The sequence below is a fragment of the Adiantum capillus-veneris genome, chromosome 4 (genome assembly GCF_014529385.1).
Source record: "Adiantum capillus-veneris isolate H3 chromosome 4, ASM1452938v2, whole genome shotgun sequence".
Classification (NCBI taxonomy): Eukaryota; Viridiplantae; Streptophyta; class Polypodiopsida; order Polypodiales; family Pteridaceae; genus Adiantum; species Adiantum capillus-veneris.
Genome location: NC_140934.1, coordinates 87,269,310 through 87,286,536, shown reverse-complemented (window position 1 = coordinate 87,286,536; position 17,227 = coordinate 87,269,310).

Here is a 17,227-nt window from a genome sequence, read left to right as displayed (position 1 = left end):
AGGTGTACGGAGATTGGGCAAGACTAGAGAATGCGAGGTAGTTTACATTGTGAGGAGTATATATATTAAAACAACATTCATAATCATTGTAGATGGCAACGTCATCAACTAACATGGAGGAAAAGATTGCATGCTCGTGCACAGTCTGTAAGTATCAAATCCTACGCAAGCGTAGGATATGTAATGAGCATGTGCACAAGTACGGAGAGTTTGCTAAAGAAACTGTACAGAATCTACGATACGACTCCTATGGAACGGGCATTGATTTTCGCGACATAGCACCTATATCTGAGAGAGAGAGAAAAAGGATTATGCGTGAAGGTCCGACCAATATAGAGCCAAGGATGGAAGCAGAAAAGTACTTACAGATAGAAGACGACGGCATGGAGGAGATGCTGGATGCCTTCGTCCAGACAAGCGAGGAGAACGCTAATGAAGCAGCACCAGAAGTGGTGCGCCTATCTCTTGAAGACATGTTGAGGAAGTTGGCACGTCAACCAATTTATGAAGGCGCCAAAATATTGACGCTTCGTACTTGTCTGGCGTTTTTGAATCTTTAGTCAGTGTACGGGTGGTCAGATGCAAGCATCACTGCTTTGTTTAGGTACGTAATTTACAAAAGAGATTTTCCGATTGCAACGGTGACGTGCTTGGAGAGCTTTTTAATTTAATGTGGCTTAAACAGGTTGTTGCGGGAGCAACTTCTCCCAGCTGGCAATGAAATGCCCCTCTCCAGGCCAGATGCAAAGCAACTATTGACCTCAGTTGGCTTGGACTACAACAAGATTCATGCATGTCCAAATGATTGCATTCTTTTTCGCAATGAATTTGTAGATTGTCTGTCGTGTCCTAAGTGCGGAGCGATGCGCTACAAACAAGATGCAGCTGGCGAGACAGTGCCAGCTAAAGTGTTGCTGCATTTCCCTATTATTCCTAGGATAAAAAGCATGTTTCATTGTGGTTCCATTGCAAAGTTGATGCGGTGGCATTCTACGAATAGATCCACTGACGCAACATTTAGGGTGCCTGCTGATTCAAAGGCATGGAGGCACTTTGAAGATACCTGGCCACATTTTAAGAGTGAACCACGCAACTTGCGTTTGGGCATGGCAATGGATGGAGTCAATCCATTTGGCTTGAGAAGCTCGTCATGGAGCACTTGGCCTGTGTGCCTTATCAATTACAACCTCCCACCGTGACTTGCCATCAAGAAGGGTCATTTGATATTAAGCTTGATTGTACCTAGTAAGTTCAAGGCAAAAAACATGGATGTTTATCTAGATCCACTAGTTGACGAGCTCTAGGAGTTATGGCATGGGATCGACATAGCAGATGCAGTTGAACTAGTAGGACAATAACATGGAAGGATCCATGGACTTCTCATGTGGACTATGCATGATTGGCCAAGATACGGAGAAGCTTCTGGTAATGGTTCTTGATTTACAAAATTCTCGCTATTCGCAAGCACTTTGCCTTGGCCTGATTCATGATTTAATATATGTAGGGCTAGAAACTTCAGGATACAATGCATGTCCAATTTGCGGGCAACAGTCTTTGGATGTACTCTATTCTGCCTCTCTTCGAAAGACAATTTATCAAGGCCACCACCATTATCTTCCAAATGGCCATCGCTTGCGCGAAGGTCAGCTTGGTCGCATCGAATGTCGTCCTATGTATGTACAAGAGTGGCGTCGCCAATGGGAGCAACATGAGGGGCAACCTGTTCCAAGAATGAAACGTTTGTCCATTCTCCATACGTTGCCGTACTGGGGTGCTCTACTAATTAACCATTTGCTGGATCCAATGCATATATTCAAGAATGTGGGAGAGCTCCTCTGGAAGACAATCATGGGAATGAAAGACAATCGAGCTTCACGAGATGATTTGCAGTCAGTTGAAAATATGCCAGAGCTGTGGCCTTTCACCAATGCAGCTGGCCAAACAAAACTTCCAAGATCGCCATGGGTATTGCTAAAAAACGAAGAGCGACAAGTTAAAAGGGTGATTTCAGAGTTTAGGACGCCAACAGGATATATGCGATGTCTCAAGACAGCATTCACCTGTGACGATCAACTGTCAAGACTGAAATCGCACGACTGGCATAAGTTCTTGCAATTCATTCTTCCAATTGCGATCAAGGGGTTTTTAACGGAGGAAGTGCGGATCTGCATATACAAGATTTTAGAGCTAGTGCGGTGGATCTCTTCCAAGGAGATACAGGAGGAATCTATTGCAGTCGCAAGGGCTAACTCCATTGAGGCAGTTTTCATGATTGAGAAGTATCTACCCACGAGCTGCCTAACTATGCAAATGCACTTGCTCGTCCATGTAGTAGATGAGGTTGCAGTGGTAGGTACAGTCCACAGCCGTTGGATGTTCTTTCTAGAGAGGTTCATGAAAACACTTAAGGGTTTTGTTTGCCAAAAAGCGTGTCCAGAGGGGAGCATGGAAGAAGGATGGCTGGTGCAAGAGTCTCTTGTATTGAAGACCGAATTTCTATCCATTTCTGACCGAGAAATGCCTCAACTGTGGAGCGATGAGGAGGATGCAAGACTGGTGGGAGAGGAGCCGCAAGGGCAAGGGGTGCTGAAGAAAATGAATGACGCCATGCGAGAAAAGATCATGAAGTTCTGTATACTAAATTCAACGCCGATGAAAAAATGGCTTGAAAGGTACGAAGAAGAGAAAGAGAGACGCAATAGGGAGCGACAAGATTTCAGGCAAAGCCGAACGACTAGAGGTTTACCCTTGCCAGACTATCTCACTCCTCTACCTGAATTCCCTACAATGGCATGGTTGGACAAACAGTGAGAGCAGCTCGACAGATCGGAGAACCCATATCTCTAGAAGCGGAAGAGTTGGCTATTGGATGTGACTGGAAGTATCACACATACATGGCACTGTGGTTGCATGGAAAGCATTTCATAACACAACAAATTGACAGCAGAAGAAACACGTTTGACAGTGGGGTAATGGTTAGTTTCATGCAAAAGAGCAGGGCTAGTGCCAAAGACATGAATGAGAGCACAAGCAACCTAGATTACTGTGGTCTGGTGTCAGATATCCTGAAAGTAAGCTTCAGGCGGTTTGAGTTGTTTTTTTTGGATGTGAAGTGGTTCAAGGTGATTACTTCTGGTCGCAATGCAATGGTACGCAAAGATGGAAACAAACTTGTGCAAATAGATTCTACAAAGGTTTGGACAGATGCGAGCGACACATTTGCTCTCCCCGAACATTGCGAGCAAGTGGTCTTTGTACCGGACCCTCAAGAGCGACAGTGGTGGTTTGTGGTTCAGGTTGCTCCAAGAAATAAACAAGTATTTGAAGGGCAAGATCTCTTGGAGGAAATTCAGTCAGACGAGGTCCATACTACTGTGACATTAGATGAGATGGACGAAGGTATGGCAGAGGAAGCTGACAGATATACGAGGGATGACACAGACGAGCTAGAATTGACACTTGTAGATGAAGATGCAATGGATGAAGACAATCTGCCAGAACGAGTTGGGATAGAGTTATGTTTGCAATTAGAGATAGACGATGAAACGGTGCAAGATCTTATCGATGATGCCTCACTCGTCGAGGACTAGGCTTGTAAGTGTTTGTATGGAGACGTTGATTTAAAATTAAGCTTAAAGTTAATTTAAACAAATGTGTTCTGATTCTTTATTTTACTTTCTTTGTGCAGGAATTTAGTATGGTAGACCAATTTCCAGATCTCGCTTCTATGAGTGCAGATGCATTCATGGGCTTCGTTACACGGATGACGCCTGCTCAGATGGCAGAGGCTTCTCAGTACTGGGTAGCCAGAGGCATGAATACTATGCCTCCGGGCTTCACACCCGAGGGTCCGACGCCTAGGGGGGGACACCTATGGGGGGGGGGACGCCTATGGGTACGACGCCTGCTTCTCCCATCACGGCCGCTCAGACACCTAGGGGTGGGGCAGAGGCGGGTACGTCCTCATCGTCGCAACACAGGCGCACTCGCCGATCTCGGCGATTGTCAGGTGGAGGTGGTGGTTGCTATGGAGGAGGGTCCACAGATGCTTCGACCCCTCCTCGCTCATGACCCCCGTCCTACCTAGGCACACCTCTCGACACACCTCTTGGCACACCTTGGACACCTTGGGGGACACACGATCCTAGCGCCTCCAAGATCTATACTGTATGGCCAAATGGTTCTGTTAACATGGATAGAGTCGGGACTGAGCTATAGTTTTTAACCAGCATTTTGACGTCTTGGGATCAGCAGGAAAAGGACAAAGTCACTTACATAGTGGAGACCATCCTGAGAGAGTACCAGCCTGCTTCGGGTTCTGACGTTGTTCCGAGGAGATGGATCAAGGGTGTTGCACGGGACACCATGAAACATTGACGAGATGCAGCTCAGAAGGCTTTCAGAACCGGATCGCCGAAGCCTTCGGGCATCCCACACGAGACGTGGTTGCAGATCAGGGAGGATGAGTGGACAGCGGCCACACGGTTCAGACAACAGCGTGAGGTCGCGCAGATACGACAGATGACTAGGGGGACATCTCATCTTGGCAGCGGAGGCTTCGACACCTTTCGCAATGAGTTTGTGAGTTTCTAATCCAATCTTAACTATGGCATTTTTTAAAACGCGATGAATCATGTATTCTTATTACTCTGATTTTTGTATAAACGCAGAATCTTGCGATGCATTGAGCCCCGACACGTCAGGAGGAGTCAGATGGATATCGCTGAGGTATCTATGAAATATTGAATGATCTTGATGCTTCAGGAGAGCCTGTAGACTGGGCGGCCTTACAGTCTTGCTGATCGCTTGAGGTGAGACGTTAATATGTGTGAGTTGATTTAATTAAGTAAGTATATGTGAAGTAATATCAATACTAATTTTGTGAGTTGTCATATGTACAGGTTGTGACGCCTAGTCATCAGTGGACCGAATTTCATATATATGCTTTGTGAGACACAGACACGCTTTTGTGTCTCCTTTTGTATAGACATATATATATGGTTATGATTATTGTTCAGACAGTTATTTTTTTCCTTATGGTTATGGTTATTGTCATTGTCATTGTATAGACATGGTTATTTCTCCTATTCTTGTATAGACATAGTTATGGTTCAGGTTTTGTTTATGGTTATGTTTAACTTTCTGGTTATGCTTATGGTTATTGTTAATTTTGTTTCTGGTTATGATCAAAGTGGTTATATTGGTCGGTTATGGTTTTAAGTTATGGTTATGGTTCATTATGGTTATGCTTTTAAGTTATGGTTATGGCTCGTTATGGTTATGGTTCGTTATGGTCATTGCCTTAAATCTCATGTGAGATCCTACATGGATAGCATGTAGCAGGCGTATACATGATTTTTTTTTTTGAAAATTTTATTTAAAAACGAAGGGAACGTTGCTGAAATTTTTGCAGAAGCACGGTTGATTTTGGTGCTGCTCGCTTTCTTGGGCAGAGGCCATGAAGTCTGGTTGTGGTGACTCTTTCCATCTTTTCACTGGGCATAGGTCAGGCTACCTGCCCTCTGTCCAAGAGTTTTTTTTCTGTTATGGTCGTCGATATATGCGTCTATATATCCGTCCATATCTGCGTCGCTATCTACATCTATAACTGCGTCGCTATCTGCGTCCATATATGCGTCGCAAATAAAGCCTTTCCAAGCAGATATCGATGCAAATAGCGACAGATTCACAGGGACGCAGATATCGACGCAGGGCGTCGATATTTGCGTCGATGATACCTTTTTTGTTGTAGTGTACCGATTCCCATCAACACTTTAAGGTGAGATGATCGACAATGGTAATTACCTAAAGATGCAGTTTCAACAGATGACGACTGGTTAGATGGAATGGATCTCCGCATCAAAGTACAACTCAACAATCATAGCACCAATGCTTTGGTAGACATATGAGCTAGAGTGAATGCAGTCAGTTATTCCAAATACAATAAAGCAACAAGTCAAGCATTGACCGCAAGAATAACGACAATCAAAGGATGCAACAATAACCCAACTCCAGCCCTCGGAAAGCGGAAAATGGCTGGAAGGTTACAAAGCATCAAATTTGACACACGAGGCCAAACTGACTCCAAATGAGCCAGAATTGGACAGGTAGCTTCACGATGATGTTACGGACAAGTCCAAAGCCTCAAAGTTGACAAACCAACCCAACAGACAGAGTAGTCACGAAAGATGGAGATTTCAGAGTCATCAGAGCACAAAGTGATGCCGGCATGACCAAACTTGACCGAATTCAATTTAGGACTTGTATTAGGTGTATGAAACATGTTTAGGTCAAAATTTATGTGAAATGCAAAGTTTTTGTCACTGTTGTAAATAATCGCAACTATCTACTTTTGCAGCCTTTTTGCATGGAAATTGTCAATTCACCTCACCTATCATGTGTACCCACCTATTAATGCCAAAAATTAAGTATGATCTAAAATGTCCACCCTTTACTTGCAAAACTGCCAAAAAATGCAAAGAAGTCTGTGAAAGCCAAAATTTGGGTTATGAACAACTTTTCTTGATCCAAATCATCTCATAATTCATACCCAAGGTCTATACCATGCCTAGAACAAGTCCATGCCAAAAAATATCATTTTGGGAAGAAAAGTTAATAATTGCGATTAGTTACTTTTTGGCCAAAATGGGGCAATTTTGAAAATTTGTCATAATACATCCAAAGTACATGATGTGATAAGCCCACTAGCCAATTTTGAGTCAATTTGGATTTCAAAATCTCAAATTTTCTTTATATCTACTGTTTCAGAGACCTAAAGACAACATCTGGTACCATTTTCACCCTTACATCCAAATGAGCCCATATTTCCCTCAGAGCATGTAATTGGCACATACTTCAAGCCTATAAAGCCAAAATTGCAAAAAAGTTAAAAATTTTCCCAGCTGTAAATAATCGCGATTATTTACTTTGGTTACAAAATTTTGTTTTGACCATACAATTTTGTTTTATGCATCTTTGCTTGTTCAAAAATTGATTTGAAGCAATTTGGACCAGGTTATCAGCATTTCAGTCTAATAGGACATTCTGGAGAAAAAATCTGACAACTCCACTAACTTTGCACTCTATTCACTGAACAGGAGCAATGCAATCCACGGAATGCAAGCCGCGGAGAAGGCCATAAAGAAGTTAAACCAAAAGGAGAAACTGCAAGAGTTTCCACCGTATCAACTGGACATCGAGTCAGTAAAGGCAGCAAAGGCATCTTATCTTTCTAAAGAGCAGTTAGAAGAACACCACACCACGGTCTTCATGGGTAGATCTAAGAGTGAAGAAGGGCATCCGGTGGAGTTGCAGCAAAGTCAAAAACCTAAGAGGCTAACCGCAGGTTGGGACTCCAACACTTCTATGAACAAGAGCCCTGCGGAGTAGACTTTCAGAAGGGCTACGAGCTTCTGTCCACCATCAAGGAAGACGGAACTGCCCAAATCTCAGACAACCAAGGAAACAAGGTAGAGGTTGTGATTACAAAGGAAATAGTGGCAGAGGAACTCAGATTGCCCACTGAAGGGATGACCCTACGGGCAAGAGATAGGAAAATAGCGGGCATGTTTACAAAGGAAACAACTACTGCTACAATAGCCGATCTCATCCACAAGCAGATGGAAGAGCCAGCCCATCTGTACCACCAACATTTCCATATCCTGGCAAAAAGACCACCAAGGTACATGACACCAAATCACACCGTGGCCACAAATTTTACACAAGTTTTGAAGTCAACCACCAAACAACCTGTGGACCACGCGCAATATGTGTTAACAACATTAAAGGCCACCAAGAAGGAGAGAAAGATAACCTACTTGGGTGCACCTGAAGTCTTGACCAGAATAGCCTATCATGCCATCGACCTGGCCGACAACCTACCACCTGCCCCGTATCAGAATACATGGATCTTGGCAGCTCCACCCTCTCCAAGATCTACAAGAACTCATAAGAGATCATTTAAATCAGGTGATGAATCCGATGACAGTTCATCCGAGCAGCATAGTAGTGAAAGCTCTGACAAGGAAGAAAAAAGAGCTAGGAGGGAAGAGATGAAGAGGAAAGCAGTGGTAGCCCACTAAGAGGAGCCAGCTCAAAAGCAAGCGATATTTGAAAGAGAAAAACAGGCGTATCAGTGCACTAGGCAAGCGTAGGGAAAAGACCCAGAAAAGTGGGCACCTACCGACTTGAAGGGACTTTGAACAAAACATCATTCAAAGAAAGAGGCCGAGGACCCCAAGGATCATTTAGAAAGAATGTACCAAGAGGCAGAGGCCTTGAAGCTGAAAGAGGCGGAAGAAGCGACCAAGAAATCTGAGCAAGCAACAACTCAAGAGCAAGGCTAGGCATCTCCCTGAGCCACCTCACCGCCGTCGGAACAACAGGATCAGCGCATGCCCACTCCACCATCATCACCGCCAGGCCAAGAGACCATTGAAGAGGCCGAGACTGACAAGTAAAAAGAGTCTGATTTCACCCACCAAACGGAAGCTACACAACAAACTAGCCACGCCGAGCAACATGAAGAAAAGAAAGCTGAACCAGCATCAGAACAGACCGCCAAGGAAACTCACAAGCCGACAGATGAAACTGATAAAGAGGAAGATAAAGAAAAGGAGCAAACTACTACACATGAGGAAGTAACCGAAACTGAGAAGGTGGAAAGGCCTGCAACCGTGGAAACGGAAAGGGTTGAGACCACACAAGTTGTTTCCACTCAGCTAGAAACTGCCGAGGTTTCAAAACCTCAGGATGGCAAAGGAGAAGCAACCACCTCTATAGAAACAACAGCAATAACAACACAGCAAGAAGCAGCACAAGAGGCTGCCGGCACATCCGAACTAGCAAGACAAGAGGAGTGGCAGTCCAATGATGAAGTCATTCTACAAGTGAACGAGTATGCAAAAAAGATGCAAATCATGACGGAGAAACTCCGCTCAGTAGCCTTTAACCGCAGTACTAAAGCCAGAGAATTAGAAATGGTCATCGATGCTCTTCAAGGCGAGCTCAACGACAAAATGGCTACTATGACGGATCTCCAAAGGCAAGTACAAGAGCTCAAGACTGAAGCAAAACAGCATCAAATAGCAACAAACAACCAACATCAGGAAATGGAGGAGTTGGGTGACCTTCTGACTAATTAATCTAATTCTTGCAAAGTGAAAGATGAGCAGTTGACAGAAGTGACAAATGAACTTCTCACCACCTCTCTGTCCGCTCAAAAGATTCAAGTACAGCTAGATGTAGCAAACACATCTCTATAGTATTCGCAACAAAGAATTAATGATCATGCCACTTTCTTGCGGCAATTAAGAGAAAATCCAGCCGTGGCCTCGATCAAAGGAACAAATGAGGTCTATAAAGCACTTGAGAAGAAAAACAAAGATTTAGAGCTGGAGTTGAAGCTGGAGCAATCACAACACAGAGACCTGGTGCTCCTGCGGGTCCAAAGAGAGGAGGAGCTCCTTAAAGAGATTGCAGAATTGAAAAGAGTAAACCATCTCCGCAGAGATGGAAAGCCAGATATACAGGAGGAGGCAGGCACTTCAGAGCCACCCCAAGTGGAAATCCCCTCGGTCTCATTTGATGACTTTGAGACGTAGTCTACAGCAGAGCCGAGTGGGGGAGAAGATTTTCAAATCCAAGTCATAGAGGAAGACACAGTACCGATGGTCGAGCTGTCAAAGGCTGAAGAAGATGCACTAAAGGAGAAGATCACCTTGGAGGTAGATGAGCGGTGGAAGGTAGCTATGGATTGGGAGTTGAGAGTTTTACACTCTGTCAACGTCACACAGCTCACTCCCAATCAAATCAATTCTCAATGGCACCAACAATCCCTGCCATACCCTCTCATCAAGGTTGAACTCTTACAAGTAAAGGAAAGATTATACAGAGATATGCAAGAAAATGGTGGAGATAAAGACCACTGGAAGTGGTGGCTAGGCTGGTTGAACAAGAATCCGAGATAGTTGATTCTATTCACGAGAGCACCTGCGGCCATACCAAAAGATCCAACATTTTGTCCTATACCTCGAGTAAGGACATGGCAAGCACACAAAGCACTGCAGAAGAAGAGGCCAACATGGCTAATCTTTCCCATGCTACCAGCTCCAGAGAGAGGTCAAGCAATAGAAGAATACATGGTGAATACCCTAATGGGCGCCATGACATTCTTCAACAGTCTGCCAGATCTCTTCTGCACAATGCTTTGCAAAATCTGGAGAATGCTACTTACTTGCATACAAGTCTTCAACGATCCTGAGCTGACAGGAACCCCATGGCTCTCATTTTTGGAAGGAAACAAAGGCCTCTGCTATGATCTAAGTGGGCGGCTCTCAAAGGAAGTTCTTTATGGATTTTACGCCCGATGCATTTTTCTGCCCTCGCACAATATGCTAGCTTTTGAGGAGGCCTTCTACACTTGCTTTTTCACCTGGCGAACAAAGATATTTGTGCCGGTGATAAGCAACCTCACAGCCAGATTTGTAGGCTACTCGACAGTAGAACTCAAAAACAAAGTCACCATGCATTTTTTGCAAGTACCAGACAAAGAACGCAAAATCAGATATGAAAAAACACTGGAAGCACTGAAGGACCACCTCGCCCACCGTCAAACCGAAGATTACTTCAGCCCATAAAGCTGTGTCAAGGGATGACACAGGTGAGGAGGGGGGGAATGTTAGCAGCAAGCTAACATGGACACCATTTTTCGGAGTTCTCCTTGTAAAAACAATTATTATTTTGATAGATTGAGAATATTGTAACTCTTGTTTTCTTTCTAAACCTTGTAATTAATGAGCCGGGGATACAAGCTTCCAGATTGTATCAGCCATTCAATTCCCAGCTTTGGTAGAACTCTAGATTATTACTTTTGACCACCCAAAAACCTTGGCTAAGGTATAAAAGCCAATTATTGTAAGTTTTTTATAAGTTTTTGGATAAGAAATACACAGTGTGAGCTAACGGCACTCACTTCTGTCCTTCTCACGCTTCCTACTCCCTCTCCAATTGTCACATTGCAAATGCATTTTTTGCATTGCAATCGCAGGTAAGAGCTCTACGCATTGATGTAAGCGATTCACAGTATTTCGTAGCTTTTGGTGTCGCTGACCCGTGGCTAAATTTCATCATAACTAGGAATTTACCTTTTCAAATCGAAAAGTAAGCATAGGCGGGGTATTGGGGCATCATTGCTAAGCATCTAGAGGCATTCTGGGTCAAAAACGACCAGGTCAAAAATCCACTCTTGTTAATAATCACAATTTTGGAACTTGACCTAATGTGGGGTTTTAGGCCATAGGTATGTGTTCTTAGGTCTTATAAACTTGTCCTAGAAGTTTCGTTACGTTTGGATGTCATTTGATTCTGTAAAGAATGTGATTTGCTTGCCGATGAGCGATTGGATTTTGGTAATCTTAGTCACTTGAGTGTAGCTTTAGCTAGATGCGAGTTGTTAGTTGTTTTCCAAGAGATTGACAACCTCTTGTAGCCTCTATGCACTACTCGAGTCAGCTTCGTCCCATGTTTTGACAAAGTAATCGTGGTTCTCACTAATACTGCAATAAGATAGGATGGTGAGGTTAGACATGCGTCCCACACCCCTTAAGAATGATAGAAAAAAATTATTTGCAAGTTATTGTTCTTGGCTGTAAGATTTTAGGATTTATTAAGAGAGAGAGAGAGAGAGAGAGAGAGAGAGAGAGAGAGAGAGAGAGAGAGAGAGAGAGAGAGAGAGAGAGAGAGAGAGAGAGAGAGAGAGAGAGATTTAATTTTTTGAAGCTCCTCTTCACAGAGTGAAGTCACTCTTCAAGAAAAATATATATATTCTCTGTGAAGCTCCTGTTCACAAAGTGAAGTCACTCTTCAAGAAAATACATATATTCTTTTATTGCTTGGGAGTCCCATCTCGAAGATTGATAAAAAAACCACCTTTTGAATGCTTTGGTAGTCCTTTTGAATCTCTCTTGAAGGGAGGCTGGGTAGGTTCAATAGAACTTTGATGATTTGGCTTTAAAAATTCTTGCCAAGCATCTCTTTTCTGTTGCAGGTGGGAAAGGGCTCCAAAGAAGGACCTTTTGAAAGTCCTAAAAGAACTTCCGATTGTGGTGTTCGGGGCTATGTGAACCGGTGCTTAATGCCAATGGACAGGTTGGGCGGGTGGGGTCAGACTTGGGCAACACGGGAAAGCCCTAGTACAGTAGGCAGGATCTCCGGGCAGTGAACTGCCGGCTGTGACGAGAGGTGAAATTCAAACCTACGATCAGCAATCCTTTGACTAGGTGTGAAATGGCCAGGTCAATTGAACAGTCAGTTAATGAAATCCTCGTCCAGTAGCGGACCCGAAAAAGTAGTAAAATGTAGTTGACCGCCGGCCTTGATCCGTAGTGGGCGCCCAAAAATAAGGTGACTTGAGTGTGTGTGGCCCCTCAAGACAAGTGGACCCTTATTTATAGGGTGTTACCACCTTGGTAGTTTCAACTTTGAACACCTTTTGGGGCTTCTTTTCTACAAGGTTTTGGTAAGCATTGAAGGCCTTTTAGGTATACACACACACACACACAATTAAACCTTAATTCTGCAAGAAGAACCAGAGATTGAGGGTGTGTATGAGAGAAAAATTGAGCAAGCTCTAGAATAGGCAAAAGAAATACAATTTTAGCATGGGTGGGTTGGACAGGAAGCTCTCAAATGCGGTTACACACACACACACACACACACACACACACACACACCAATGGTGAATGCCAATTTTGCTAAAATAAGGAGCAAATTTTGAATGCAAAATGCAAGCTCCTAATGGCTAAATTAATGTACTCTAATGCTAATTAGGCTTCCAATTGGCTAGTGAGTAGTGGCCCAAGAGTCTTTAGCTCAAGAACATGCTCATGCTAGCCAATGGAATACTAATTAGGCATGCGTTATGTAATAGAAGAGCAAACCTAATGGATATAGCTAATGATGATTAATGAATTCTAATTGTATGAACATGCAAATGCATAATAACAAATCTAACTAACATACCTGAGCTTCGATACCATATGTTAGGAATGGGATTGAGCTAGCTAGGGTGGATGAAAGAGAAACATGGTGTCAATGTGTGAGTGTGTTTGTGTGTAAGCAAGATTATCACTCAAATGAATTAGGTTCCAAGATAAAATTAGTTTGGGCTCATAAACACAATCTTGAGTATTGACTTAGCTTAGCACAAGTTCACCATAGACAAGCATATAGTGCAAAATAGAGTTGTGTTTATTCATTCATAAAATGAGCTTTAAGTAGCTCTACAGCCTTGCTCCACATCATGTGGGATAATTCCACTCTTCTCTCCTTGACTCACACTTTAGGACAAAGCTCACACTTTACAAAAATATCACCATGGAAACTAGGAAGCACCTGCCCTGCCAACCAATTCACTTGAGAAAAGCAGGTTTTCCCTATAACAATTACTTCTTTAAAACCACAATTTCAAAGTGTACATACACCACAAAATCTGTAAGCCTTCACAACTTTATCCCAAATTGCCTAGTTGTTGTCGTATCGTGTACATTGCAAGAAACATCCCGTAATTTCTAAACCACAACTCCGAAGGGAATGATTTTAATCCTAAAAAAGTCTTTGAGATTTTGAAAACAATGGTTATGAAGATAGATAAATTTGATTCCATGCACCATTAATTTATGATTAAACTTGGCATGAAGAAAAGACTGCGATGGCATGACTATACTTAGAGAAGGTTAGTTGAGGGCCAAAAACTGCATCCACAAGCTTGAAGAAGCCACAATAACCCAAAACCAATAGATTATTAAAATACTTGGATGTTAAAATGATTTATGTTTGTCCATGAGTTATAGTTATATACAAGTCATACTTCAAAAATGTCACTATTGGGCCCTTAAGGCAACCTGTTAGCTGTCACTATTCAAGTGACTTGCACTAAATGTACATGTGCTTGCTAAATCAAGATAAAAATACCAGTACAATAAAGATCACACACCTTTTTGACACAAAGAGTCATGCCCATATATATAAAATTGCAAACACGGGTGTGCAAAATGTGTGCAACAACGCCAAGTGAATTAATGGAGTATGGTGAAACATCTACACCTCCATGTATACAAAAAAACATCCATATGGAAAAAAATATCATGCTAAATTTAATTTCTGGTGGTGTGAAAGCTAAATTTTTAAAACATAACTATACTCCAACCATTGAACATTTACAACGTTAGATATTCTACATGTATTTTTTTTAATACCCTCCATTGAGTGCAGTATTTAAAGGTCTCTTTTATGTAAATGATTTCCTTGATGAAAATGTTTCACACCTCTCAAGTGTTGAATATTTATATTGAGTAATTTTTTGTAGGTACATCTCTTTACAATTAATTTTCAATAGTAGAGGTATTGTCTCATGAGAACCATTTACATTTCTAATTCTAATGGAAATCTCTCATACAAGTAATAATTCTCATCATTTTAAATTTACATTTCCAATTGTAAGAAAATGATACCGATCTAGATTATTTGTATTGTAAAAAAAAGGTTTCTCTATGTTATCTCCAATATGAAAAACACATTTTTTCATTTACTGACCAATACATTCATTTTTTTCATGAAAAAAATAATCATTATGCTAATACAAGCTGATTTAGACCTCTTTTAACATTGGAAAATGAGTGAAAAATTTCACTTTATATTGGATGCATGAAAAAGCTCGCTTTTGCACATGTAACCATTCTCTTTTGCAAACAAAAACAAGGTGAAATTAGTTTACAATGGCCTACATAAGGCTATTTGAAGAATTTAATATTCAAAGGTTTCTTTGTGAGAGAAAACAAGAAAGTGACAATATTATTTTAAAATAAAAATTGTTAATCACAACAAAATATTATGTTTATTGAAAAAAATGTAACAATATTCTATCTAGACTACAATATATTCCAAAAAAATAAAAAATAATGTTTGAAAGACCACTTGGAAGCATTGTAGAAAATCCAAAAAAAAAAGGTGGAAGAGGACAAGAAAGATTGTGGTGACCCAATATTCAATGTCCCTCTTTAAAGGGAGAGGTAAAAAAATGTCAACACCTCGTGCAATGACCTAGAAGAAATATTACAAAAGATTTTTTTTTGCGATATGGCACTAATTCGCAAGCTTTATCCAATGGTCGAGATTGCACCAAAATCCAATGCTTTACTAAGGACTCCTTATGCAATCCAAACTTGTTAGCTAGTTTTTTACCATACTTCTTAGCTCAAGCGTGATTTTCACATGACGCCTAAGAGAGAAATGTTTTAAATGATGTGTTATCTTTGGTTTAAAGGGTTCGGGGTTTAAAGGGTTCGGGCTGATTCATAACGGTTTGTGAGCTATGACCAAAACAATGTTCTTATCGCTTCTATGACATGAAACACAAAGTGCTTTTTATGCACGCACACGATCATAGACACATCGTACAAATAAACCAACATGTCAAACATAATGAAATAATCATGAGGAGACTTCAAACGCACCCAAAAAGTCCATGCATTCACTCGTATATGAAAAAACAATCACCGAGAGGATATCTACTCAGAAAAATGACATAGAGAGAGAGAGAGAGAGATGATGATGGCTATGGATTTTAAAGCTTCTCATCGTGCTTTATAATTGATTAGGGGTTGTCGAAAGGCTTCTTACTTTGTAGGAGAGAGCGGTGATGGGAGCTACATAGAGGTTTTCACCACAAGAGCTTTCGGAGAGCGCATACACCGTGAAACGAGAGAGGAGATAGTAAGCAGGGAGAGAGAGAGAGAGAGAGAGAGAGAGAGAGAGAGTATCCTTCTTCTTCTTCTTCTTCTTCTTCTTCTTCTTCTTCTTCTCGTGAACATGGCTTGGCTTTTGGTGGTTAACTCTCCCACTTACCATTCAATTTTGACAGTAAAACTGACCAATTGAACAATATCCGGCCAACTAATGAAGCCTTGACTAGAATATGCGGCACACCATGATGTCCTAACATAATTATGGCTTTCTCGTATTTCCCCGAGGTATTTACGATACTACTTTTTACAAAAATAATTCTCGTAAAAATTTCATTTAATCCCGTTTTTTCTTTGGGTAATCATGTTTAAATCCGGCGGAGACTAAAATTAATATTTTTATGTTTAGGTTATCTTAAAGAGCACATTGCTTTTCAAAAATGCCAAATAGCACAAAAAGCTAAAAATAGCATAAAAAGCAAAAAAGCAAAATTTTCTAAAATTAAACCACGTGTTCTCCTTGTCCAATGAATAGAAAGCGGAGCCACTTTTCAATTAAAATCATGAAAAGCTAAAAATAGCGTGAAAAGCACTCGAAAAGCAAATTTTTACAAGATTGAACCATAGCTTCTTCGGAACATGTAGGTAAAGGATCCGACCTTGCTTTTTGCAAAAAAGCACTTAGCATAAAAAAGCTAAAAATAGCGGATTTTGTCAAAACTGAACCAAATGTCTATCTGACCTACTGAAATATGGAAACAACCTTGCTTTTTACTTTAGAACCTTATAATATTGTCAATCAAGCATCTTAAATCAATATTTGATAAAAAAGAAGAATAAAACCTGTTTTTCTTACTTCCAAAAGAGACCCAAAATTTGGGGGATCTTGTAGAAGGTGTGCTTATCAAACAATGTGAGGTAAGTTACATAGATGTGGCTCTAGACTAGAATGGGTGCTACAAGTATGTGGAAAATCATATCAACTATTGTGATAAGATCTTGTCAACATTGGATAAGTTAACCTTACCTTGTGTAGGGAAAAGTCAATGTTTGGAGTGAACGAAGGTCTTGTGGTAGAACATATGTGCAGGCCATGTGGTAGAAGGCCTTGTTGAGCAAAGACTGATGTTGCACAAAATTTTGTAATAGACATGTATAAACGTGGCTGATGTTTGAAGGTTCTTGGGTGCATGTGTGTTTTTATGCTATCTAGACATGTATACACATGACATGAGGAATCAAATAAATAGTTATTGCTTATGTATCAAAATTTTAGGAAAGTAAACTATGAATGTGGAAGACATATGATTGTAACATTCGATATTAGCCCCACATGAATTGATTGGCCAATCACGTAAGATAATAAAGATGGAAAGCAATATGTGGTGAGACTTGGAGCAAAGGTTCTAACCAGAATAATCTTATATTCCTTCTTAGACCTTGCATGCAAGGAGATGCAGCAGGGAATAGAGCATCGTTACGTTTTA